The sequence below is a fragment of the Sapajus apella genome, unplaced genomic scaffold (genome assembly GCF_009761245.1).
Source record: "Sapajus apella isolate SASKATOON/1434 unplaced genomic scaffold, GSC_monkey_1.0 scaffold37, whole genome shotgun sequence".
In the NCBI taxonomy this organism is placed as follows: domain Eukaryota; kingdom Metazoa; phylum Chordata; class Mammalia; order Primates; family Cebidae; genus Sapajus; species Sapajus apella.
In genome coordinates, this window is record NW_022436977.1 from 12,618,016 (window position 1) to 12,629,362 (window position 11,347).

The window sequence follows — 11,347 nt, forward strand, 5'->3', positions numbered from 1 at the left end:
ACTAGGGCTTTATATACCAACAACATGAATACCAGCTTTGTGTGTGTTGTTGTTTTGTTTATACTGGCCTCCCTGTCTTCACTCTCCTCACTCTTACACCAGTTATTTTCCTAAGCAATAAATCCTATTACCTCATTTTACTGCTTAAAAACTTCTATCGGTTCCCTGCTGAGTAAATGAGAAAATCCAAACTCAACTTGGCAAAAGGCCCTTCCCAGGCCCCAGCTGACTTTCTCTTGGAGATGTTACCCTCATGTCTGCCAGGCTTAGACACTTCATTCATTCTGTTTGTCTGTGGGTTTTTCCTCTACCCTCATCCTCACCTGCCCAGCTCCATCTCATCCTCCTGGGTAAAGCATTTGGTGAAAAAGTCCCTGTCCCCAGAACTACAGGCAGCTCCCAGCCTCTCTCACAGCCTTCTTCAGACCTCTGAAATACTATCTAAATGTCTGTCACTTCCCTCAGAAAAAGAACAGGCCCTATTTCTTACTTTCTCTGAACCCCTCTATACACCCAGCAAGGAGCCTGGCACATAGTGGGCAGTGAATGGTTAAGAAACATGACTTTTGCATTCTGCAAATCACTTTCTGCCTTGTTTCTAAGAGCTTCCGAGCAGCTTCCCATAACCTAACTCCAAGAGGCCCCTTGTTTTCACATGGAAGCCCCAAGAAGTATGTAATGAGAGTTCTCTGGGCTTACACCAATCATTCCTGTAGAACAAACTGATGGTGTTTTGGGGGAGTAACACTGTGGGACACACCCCTGGAAGCACTTGTCAAAAACTTTCCCCATAGGTATCTCAAGCAAAATACTGGGTGCAAAAATGTCTCCCTTTCTATTCAATGGATCAGCACAGCTTAGAAAGAGAAAATGAGAGGATAAGAGACAGAGAGCAGAAGATTGGAAGAGCAGAGCATGAAAGAGACGGGGAGCTATCCAAGGACAGTCTCACACCTGTCAGCTCACACCTCCTGACACTCCCTGCTACTTAGAAAACTGTCCCAGCCAATTTCTTGCCCTTTTCCCATTATTTTTTCTATGTGGGCCTTTCCACCACTAAACAAAAAGAAAAAGAAAAATTTCATTTGCACCAAAAGTCAGAACTATGTGATTTTACTAGGATAATTATCTAGATAAATATCTCTCTTGTCAGTATTAATGTGCATATTACATTAAGTTGTATGTATTTTGTGCTAGCAAACAAAAAGAACAACTTAAAGTTTCATCTCTCTCTGTAACCAGCAACATTCTACAAATTAAGTCTATTTTTTCTCAGATTGAGAAATATTCTCAGAATCAAATGGCTTACATTCCAATATTTTACATTAAAATTGTCGGAAGCTTCTTTTCCTTTCTTCAGCTATTTAATGTTCAGCATCTGCAGATTCTAGTTCCAGAGTTAGATCAGCCTGGAGAGCTTCTAATTTATTGAATTCTCAGTTCTGACCTGATTCCTGCCCCCAGGGAAATATAATGCAGCTTCTGGAATCTTTCAAAACCACACAAGGACTGTTGTGGAAGGACATTTCAGTCATCAGAGTTTATGACTCAGAGCTTTTGAACATCTAAGTTCACATATTTGTTTTTAAACTGCCTCTTGGTCAGAGTTTAGGTCTTCCAGTTTCTCCCTATTTTACACTGCAGAAGCTAAATCAAAGGATTAACAGGACAAACAATGTTTGCAAATATAAAGTGCTGTTACCATGTTAAATTATGATAACAGAGTATGTTAAAGATGACAAGAATAAACATAGGGGAGAGAAGGATTCATGAATTTGGGGCAGTCATTTAGGAATTAACTTAATATTTCTTGTCTACTGTATGCCAAGCAATTTCACATACATTGTCCTATTCAATCTTTAACTCTGTGGCATAGACATTATCTCCACTTTAAAAGAGAAAACTGAAGTTCTAAGGGGTTAAATCCCTTGCCCAAGAGTCCCACCATAGGATTTGAACTTAGGTCCTTTGACTCCTCATTTAGAATTATTTTAACTACATAACTTTTGCTGAAAAGACTAGCACAGCCCCTGGTTAGAAATTTGTTATCCATTATCTAGGACCCACTTCTAGGGCTTACTAAAATAAATAGTTCTATTTTACTACAACCTCAAAGGTGTCTCAAAAAATGAAATTGAGAGGCTCTCACATTCTTAGAAAGGTCTCACTTAAGCAAGAACCAGGAAAGGTAGGATTTGCAGGGACTTGTAATGGCTCCCAGGATCCTTTACAAACAGGAATAAACCCCTACCTCATGCAGACTACTCAATGCTCCCTCCTTTTGAACTAAATGGGGCCCTTTTACCGAGGAAGCGCTAATATGGCATCAGGCTATTAATGGGAAAAGCATTTACTTTAGATTAAGAAGAGTGTAAAGCAGTGGGGAGGGAGGGCTCTATGACTGGCTATTAGGGATGTTAATTAAATATTTATAATGTCTAAATTAGCATAGTGAAAGCTCAATTCATCAATTTGTTCTGGTCTATTTGTAAGGGGGAAAAAATAACTCCAAATGCCCCTGAAGAAAGACACTACATGGGTCAATAAGAAGATGACTGAACAATTTATTATGATTGTGGTAAACTTTTTATTTTGATTTTATTTAAAGGTACTTGTTGCAGCACCTTACCTTAAAGACCATTTACCACAGTCAATATACTGGAGGGCCATGCATTATTCATTGTTATCCAATGAAAAAATTTCTAAGGTGCTTCAATGCTGAATGTCTGATTGATTAATTGATTGCTTGATAGTTACTTCCAAAAAGTAAGGACTAGATTTAATGTTTAGAACCAGGCACTGGAAGCCAGAAGCCCTGAGTTCTTCCTCTATTGCTAACTAGCCTGCTGAAGGACTTAGATTTCCAAGCCTTGAAACAATATCTTGCTAATAGAGCGGTTTTCAGGCTTCGTGGTTAATAATTAAGAGGAGTAGTTGGATCTTCCACTGACAACTGCTAGGTGTCTAGCTGCTTCTCCTCAGATTAGTGTGGAAAAGCCAAGCGTATTAATACCTAAATGCCCACCGCTTGTAGTCATCATGTACATGCTTAATGAATGTATTTTATGAATTCCATTAGTTTCCATTATTTTTACCTCGTTTTATTATAGGAATGTCTCAAAAGGGAAGAGCCACTATCTAACTTAATTTCAACTGTAAATGAGACTGGCTGCAATGGAGACCCCATCACCAGCACATAAACGGAATTGTCTGTAGCTAGGTGACTCTCATCACCACTCACACACATTTGGGTAAACACAATTATGAGAGAAAAGCCTGGAATATTTTACAGACTCACTCTCTCCACACTAACACAGCAAATTCAGGGTCATATTTAAGAAATGTACTTCTTCCCCAAAACTAAAAATGTTTAAATAAAACTTCCTGAGGACTTTTCGTTTGTTTTGGCTATCATGAACGTTCTTCTATCTTGTAGGTATGTTATCTGCTTTTCCTATGAAGAAGTGAGCACAAAAAAAACCAGTTCGAACCCACTTTATATGGGTGCATCTGATCTCCCTCTCTCTTTCCCCCTTTGGACAATCTGGCCTCCTCTAGAGGGAGGGCCGAAAGGGTTAAAGGTTCTCTGGTCAAAATAGCCCAACAGAAGGAGCTGGGCCCAGAGCTGAAATCTAAGTGCTAATGACCGCTGCCCTTCACCCCACTGCTGTCCACCGGCCGGACCTGCGGCCGGGTGGGGCCCCGGACTGGGAGAGGGCACAATGTTCTGCATTTAACATTTGAACTTCTCATATCCGAGGCAGCAGGCCGTTTTGTCCTGGGGTCGCTGACCCTGGCTCCCCCATCAGCTGCCCTGAAACCTTAATTGAATGACAGATGGTCATTTTCGGGGGCGCCAGAAGCTGCGGGCGGCCAGCGGCGCGGGGGCTGCTGCCCCAGGCCCCAGCGGTCCTGCCGGGCTCTGCCAGCAAGGGGCGGGCGGCAGAGGTAGCAGGAGGCTTGCGGGACCGACCCGGCCCCCGGGCGCGACGGGGTCTGCGGGAGTCGGGCGAACGTGCGGCCACGCGCACCTGGAGGAAACCCCGGCCTAAGGGGCCGCGCGGGCGGTAGATCACTGGGTCCTAGCGTCCCTGCCAATTCCCAGACCGAGGGCCAGACGCAGACTAGGCCGGAGCTAGGCCACGCAGGTGCTTGGCCGGGCCTCCGGCCCTGGAAGGCCCCAAAAAGGGGACAAAACCTCAGTCTTTGCAGGTCGAAGGCCTGAGTTCCCGCATCCTGGGTCCCCACGCGTCGAGGTCTGGGACCAAGTCAGCCCACGGTCGGCGTCCAAGCCCAAGACGCCCTTCCCGGACCTGGCCCTCCCGCCAGGGACCGCTCGCCAGGCGGGGAAAGGCCAGATCCCGCGTGCTGCCTCCGCTACGCGCCCAGCAGCGCCTTCTCGCCAGTGCCTTGCCGGGCCGGAACCCACGTGGGCCTCCAGGTCCCCGCGGGCAGCCAGGTGGGCCCTGGCTAATGGCCTGGCGCTGCCATTGCGCGACCACCCAGCTGCCGGGAGCTTTCTGAGCTCTGGGGTAAAAGACAGGCGCCCCAAAAGGCCCCCGGAGGCACCGCAGCCCAACCATGCTGCCTCGGCCGCCTGCCGTCGCCCTAGTGTCCTATTTCTTTAAAATAAAAGCTGCGAGCCCTACAATTACTGGGATTACAGTGAGCGGGTATTGATCTGCAGCCGGCATTGTAAGATCAAGCGAGCGGGCGGAGGCAGACATCGCCGCCCCAACCCCCCGCCGCCGCTGCCTCGTCCCGCAAAGCGAAAAAAAAAAAAATTCTAAATGTTTGATTTCAAACGCACCATCAACACCTGCTGCAAAAGAATGACCCCCCCACCAACCCCACAGCCGAAGCGACTGCACCTCCTCCCGTCTCAGCCCGTGGGCCTCCCAGGCCCAAGTCAGCTACGCCACCACCTTCAGCCTTTTCTTTTCTTTTCTTTTTCTTTTTTTAATTACTGAGGGAAAATATACACAGAAGAAAAAAAAAAAAAAAAAGCCTCCCCTGCAAGCGCGAGCGGGGGTGGCGAGGAGGCCGAGGAAGGCGGTAATGCAACCCTAATGCATAGATAGCTGACATCAACTTCCGTCAGGCAGCTCCTGGAGATCGAACCTTTCGATTGTAACTGGGACAATTTGCATAGTGATTCCCTTTCAGAGCTTTCCCGGGTCCATAACAAGCCCAGGCAGCTATTCAAATGCAAGTTGCATCCCCAAATGCGAGGCTGGCCTGACCAAAAAGAGCCACTCGGAGCGCGCGGGAGAGGCGAGACTAGCGCTCGGGTTCTCATCCTTCTCTTTTCTCCTTTCTTTTTCCCTTTCTCCTCTCCGGTTCCTGATTTAGCTAGGAGCTGTTTATTTATGGCTGCAAATGTGTGTGTGCAAGAGAGAGAGGGAATTGATCTTTGCCTGGACTTAAAGATGGAGCCGAAGAAGCTGGAGGGAATTTGGGCTTGTGCGTCTGGCTCAGACCCTGGTTGCCTAGGGGGGCCGCTGGGCGCCAAGCCCGAGGTCTATCCTCCACGCACCTCTCGTCCCGCGACCTTGCAGGAATCCGCGGGCCCGGATGCAGCCCGGCTGACCCTCCTGCCCCAGGCCCGGCTGCAGAGAAAGTCTTCGGGCAGGAGGCCATCCCGTCTCTGTCTTTAAAATGAGCACAATAAAAGGTATCACCTGCGACGTGTGCTGATTACCTTGTTTTTTTTTTTTTCCTTTTTTTTTTTTGTGGTGCAGAGGACGCGGGGGGGCAGGTTCGGGGGAAGGGAGGAACTAGGGGGCTGGAAATTCAGCTCCCTGTTTCCCTATTTCTTTCTCATTTGAAATTATGAAGATTGACTCTTCTTTTCCTCCCTCCTAGGGGGCAAATCCTCGAACACGAACTTGATCTCATGTCACAGAAGCAACTTGCCATGAAATCCGCTAATGCGCCGCTACTCGACCACCAGGGTAAGCGAGTCTCACGGGCTTATGAAGGGGTGGGGTGTGGGGGGTGGGGGAGAAGTAGGGGGCGGCAGGCCGGGGCGAGGGCTCCGGGGGCTCCGCCACGCTGGTCCACCGCTGAGCTTGTGGCCACGCAAACAGGGTGGAAGCCAGGGGCGGAGGGCAGCAGCAGCGTCACGCCCCTGGAGCCGAGCGGGGGTGCCCCCCTCCCAGCCTGCCAGTCCCGCCACGGCAGCTAACAGTTCCTCCCCGCGAGTTTAAAGTAGCAAATGAGAGGCTTCCCCACCACCGCCCGAGCAGGGTGTAAATAACACGGGCGTACCCAGAGCTAGTGGCCAGTACGCGAGCACGCGTCTGTGGTTTGTGCGCGTTTCTCCCGCCAGGCAGCATGCGGCGGCCGAACTGCACCTGCGTTTGTGAGCCTTGTAGAAATGGAGCCCGCCGGATTCCCTCACCCGGAGAAATCCCCAAATTGAAACTTGACTACACTTCCCAGGGCTAGTTGACGGTTTCATAATCTCCCAGGTTTGCTGGCTGTCTCACCAAATCCAAGCCAAACCTGCTATAAACATGATCACAGGCCTCTGACCTTGCAGCACTGACCGTTAACTCGGTGGCAAAACCAGCTCCTCTGGTCAGAGGGCACTAAAGCAGCGGCTGAATTCGTGTTTGTTTCCTTGAATGGTCAGAAAAATGTAGTCTTCTTAAACCTACAAAAACAGCCGAACACATTTTCAAATGTGTTTTGCTTATATGGGTTCGAGTGCTGGAAGCTGTCTGGCGGTGAGCATTTTCGTTGCGCGTGGTTTATGCGGAGCACCCGGGACGTTTTTCTCGTCTTTTACGTTATGGTATCTTTTAAAAATGTAGAATGTGTCTCTGGTTCACAGTATGTTCTTTAACAACCAGATTTGTAAGAGGACATTTGAAATTGAGTGGTGAGAAAAGCAGACTGGAAAGTACAAATAAACCCAATCCAAAGTGAAAACAAATTAGACAGATGAAATTATTATGAAAGAAGATGGGGTATTAACTTGTCTGGAAAAATCTAGTTTATAATCTGAACTTTACAGATGCAATGGCAACACAGAACAAATCCAAAGGAATTATATCTGTTCTTTTGCCCTCCCAGTCATCTGGGCCAGGTGCACATTTTGGGGCACTTTGAAGGACAGATAAGCTTTGGGACATTTCCATACTTTTTTGATAAACTGCAGCCAATTAGGTGACCTTTAGTCCTGGTGGAAAACAATTTAAAATTTATTCCTGGCTTTAGGGGACAAAAGAAAAATTTTAAACCCTGGCAGTTAAATTATTACTGGTTTCTACAGGATTAATTTGATGTAAATAATCTACTCTCCTGGGGGAGGAGGTGAGGCCTGGCATTCTAGAAGGGCCAGTCAGGTGGTGACAAAACTCTCTGCCTTGGGATTTTGAGGGGTATGTTGGGTGGCTCTGAACCTGGTTTTGGGTTTGTTGCATCTCTCGCTCTCTTAAAACAGTAACTCAAGATGTAAGTAAAAGTGTTTTCATTTTTTATTGATCCCGCTAACATCTTTCATTATCCAGCATGTAGCCACAGCAAATTATTGCTCATTTGATACTGAGAATTCTATTGACCATCCCTTTCATTGGAGAGAGAATTCTAACTACTTGGCTGCTCTGTCGTCAGTCAGAGCTAAAGCTGAGGACTTTCCACGACTGAAACCAAAATAAATTGAGCCTTCTGCCTCCAGAAATTGATAGAGATGTGATCATTACATTGTGCCACGTGAACATGCATAGAAATCTGCTTTTTACTCTCTGAGACTTGCCCCCACTCAGGCAATAGGTCGGCTCCTTTGGAACAGAGCTGCCCATTTGAAGGGCTGGGCATTCTTTTGCTTTACCTATATCCCTTCCGGCAACTTCTTTCCAGCTCTGACCAGGTTGGGGCAATGAAATGATGCAATGGGAGACTGCTCCTCAGCCCTGTGATCAAAGCCACCTCTACTTGCTTAAGCTTAGAGAAATCATCAAAATGAAAAAAAAAAAAAAAAAACCCTCCTAAAATGTCCAGATAACTGACTCTATGGTCTGGATATAATTTCCTAAATTCAACTGCTCCACCCCCGTCAAGACCCCACATAATCAAGAGAGCTAAGTTGGGAAGTGAAGGTTAAGCTCTGAGATATGCGTCTGTTCTCTCTAGAAATGGGCATCCAGCGGGAATGACAGGCCTAGGCGACTGGTGCACTCACACCAGCCGCCGAGCAGAAAGGAAGCCTGGGCCTAGAGAAGGCCTGACATTTGACCCTTGGCCTGACAGTTCCAGGGCGCTAGAGTCTGCCGAGGGAGGCGGGTAGGGAGAGGAGGCTAGAGAGAGGGCCCCTCTGGGCAATAGGAGAGGCTGGGTTTGTTCCCCGGGGGAAGCCCATGGAGGAATCTACCTTGACGCCAAAAGGAGCTGGAGCTGCCCCACAGCAGGGGTCACCCAACGCCCGACCCTCGGGCTGCCTTCACCATCCCAGAGGCGGCCAGGTCAGGCCTGTCTGTTGGGACCCACGCTCCCTTGCCGCCTCCCTTCCAGCATCTGGGGAAAACGCGCCCGGACTTGAGGGTGTTCTGGCCCCACAGGACAGGGGCGAAGAGAGACAGAAGTCGAGCCAAGAAGCAGGTGGCAGCTGAGCCGGTGGGGCTCGGGCTAATGCTAGTCCAGCGTTGGTGCCTGGCGGGGCCTGTCACATTTAAAAGTGACAGGGAATACTGTACTTCCGCTTCTCCCTAAGCCCTCGACCCCAAGAGGAGGCTAGGACGACTTTGCAGGAGCCAAGCCTCCTGGGGATTCTATGGAGGAGATGGTTTTGGTTGGGTTTCATTTGCACCAGTACCAGGGAATGGACCCTCTCGGTTTGGTTTCAGAGCAAACGGAGGACCAATTAATGACCGTACAAATTAGTCCCTGGCGTGTGCAACCCGCCAAACAACAAGCCAGTTCCAAATCGGAAGGTGCATTTAGGAGCTCTCAGGGACCCGGCTTGGTAGTTATGTTTCCAACGGTGCTATTAAGTGTGAGTGAAGCTATTTGCACTCCCGCCGGCCTCACTCCAAGACCCCTGGCGCGATGGGGAGCCACTTTGTTCTGGAAGAAGGCAGCGGATAAATAGGAGCTCTGGCAGCGCACCCTGGACCCTAACTGAAGAGCAGCAGCAGCAGTATCGCAAAGACGCTGCAGAATGATTCGGCTTGGGGAGAGGGAGGGGGGTGTAAGATGAGATACACACTGGATTTTTTTAGTTTTTCTTTTTTGTTTTTAACATAGATGAATAACCCCAACGTCCGTGTAATCATCCTCTTCCCAATGAAGTGGTTTTCCTCGAATGCACTCTCTGCCTGCCACACTTGAGGAATCCAGCCCACAGAGGTTTCAGAAACCCCGTTTGAGTGATTCCAGCCTAGACTGAAACCCCACAAGCCTCCCAGTAAAGGGAGCCCGGCCCGGGCCAGGCAGCCGGTCTCTCACACACACGGACAGGACCGTGTTGCACCTCGCAGAATCGAAGGCTGGATTCGAATCTGGCAGGCGGTGACTACGCAGGCCAGGAAGACTGTCCAGGAAGACTGTGACAGAAACCAATACAGCAGTGTCATCTTGAAAATTACTTGGAAGAACAAGACCTGGGGTCTGGGTTTGAATCGAAAAATTATGAGCAAGGAACAGATCACGCAGTACCTCTTTGGAATGAGACAGAACTGAGACCTGCCCAGCTGGACCAGCGTTGCCACATATTGGGGATTAGGAAATTATTCTCACACACAGTAGCACATGCATCCTCTGACAGCGAGCTCACTCCTAAGCAGTGGGTTTCTGGCCCTGCCACTGCACTCCACAATGGCCCTATAGGCCACCTCCAGGTTTTGCCAGGCAAATGAAACGAGCAGAACTCGATAGTAAATTATTTTGTTCAGCCTTCTCTCTTTTTATCAAAATAAAAGACAACACTTTGTCATTTTTAATCACATAAGCAGACAATAAATCTAATTTTGATATTGATTTTTTTCCAGAATCCAGTGATTTTTTTGTAGTGATTGTTGTGTTTCCTTTCCGAAGAAGGGCTGTTTTCTGGTAGATTGTGTGGCAATGGGGCTGCGTCTATGCAAGCTGGTGCTTATCTGAAACATGCTGTGGACTTTGAAGCCAGATAGCTGACAGGGGATTCTTCCTGGGTGGCAGGAAGTTTGGATTTTGTCTGAGATAGTGATTCTAATGGGCTGCCCCTGGTGCCCTAGACTAGATTCAAGGCTCCGATGGTGCTTTTAGGGGTTACAGCATTTGAGTTGACAGGTTTAAGTTTTTCTCAAAATAAAATCCAATAAATAAGAACACAGACAACCCCAAATCTTGCTGATGTCAGGGGCCCAGATGGTACCATGGTAATATTACTTAGCAAGAGGGATGCATCCTCTACAGATGTCAGAAATACACCAGGCTAAGGAAAGGGGCAGGACCCTGCCCGGGGCGTGGACTGAAGCCCAGCTGAGAAACATCAGGAAAGGCCAGTTACAGCGAAAGGGCCCCAGAAGCTTAGGTACCCCCTCTGCTTACCTGGTGCTTTCCTGTTTTTCTCCTTTTTTCAGAAACAGGATTCGTTTCTCACGCCAAATGAACTGGTACCTTTCATATGAAAGTCTGGAGGTGCAGAGATGTGCACGAGGCTCCCCTGTAGAGAAAGAGGGAGGGGGTGAGGGAAGAAAGCTAGGGAGAAGGAAAGAATAAGATAGGGGTGGAGAAAAAGAAAGAAAAAGGAGGAGGGGGAGGAAAGGGAAAAGAAAATAAGAAAGGAATGGTAGAGGAGGAAGAAAGGAATGGAGGGAGGGAACCAAGGAGAGAGAAAGAAAGGGAGAGAGGAAAAGGGAGAAGAAGGAAGACTCGAGGGACAGAAGGAAGAAAAACAGATCTTAAAAGACCTAATAAAGAAAAAAACACAAAATTTCCCGGTCTTTTCCAGGAAATTGTAATTGCCCTGGTGGACCACTTGGGCCTTTGCCTGCAGTACCAGACGGCCTCTCCTCCCTTCTGAGGCACAGAACAAATAGCCCAGGCTTACAATAAAAGCCCCTCGACTTCCCACACCAATCCGAAAGACAGCTCAGGGCACCCCGGACCGGACCGCGAGGCCGGGACACCGCCGGCTACGCTAGCATTGCTGCACCGCCCCCACTGCGGCCAGGGGTCGCCCTGTTCCCTCACCTAGCTTCGCCTCCAAGGGCCCGGGACCCTAGCTGGGGGGAGGGTACCTGGAGGCTCTACCCCCAGCAGTGGGGGATGTGACCTCGAGCCTGAGATTGACCCTCGGGCTCTGACCTTTCCCGCGATCCTCCAGGGTCGGGATTTAACCTTTCGCTTCCCCACCCCCTCC

General features: G+C 48.7%; 1 long non-coding RNA gene across 2 annotated transcripts; it reads left to right on the plus strand.

The window, feature by feature from the left end:
* The first annotated feature begins 5,121 nt into the window (after positions 1-5,121).
* LOC116564355 lies at positions 5,122-7,687 on the plus strand. 2 transcript variants are annotated; one of them, XR_004274857.1, is made up of 4 exons: positions 5,122-5,463; positions 5,559-5,674; positions 5,866-5,954; positions 6,332-7,687. It is a non-coding gene; the product is annotated as an uncharacterized LOC116564355 (long non-coding RNA). The 2 variants fall into 2 exon arrangements; XR_004274856.1 differs by having other exon boundaries at positions 5,122-5,674.
* Positions 7,688-11,347: the final 3,660 nt, after the last annotated feature.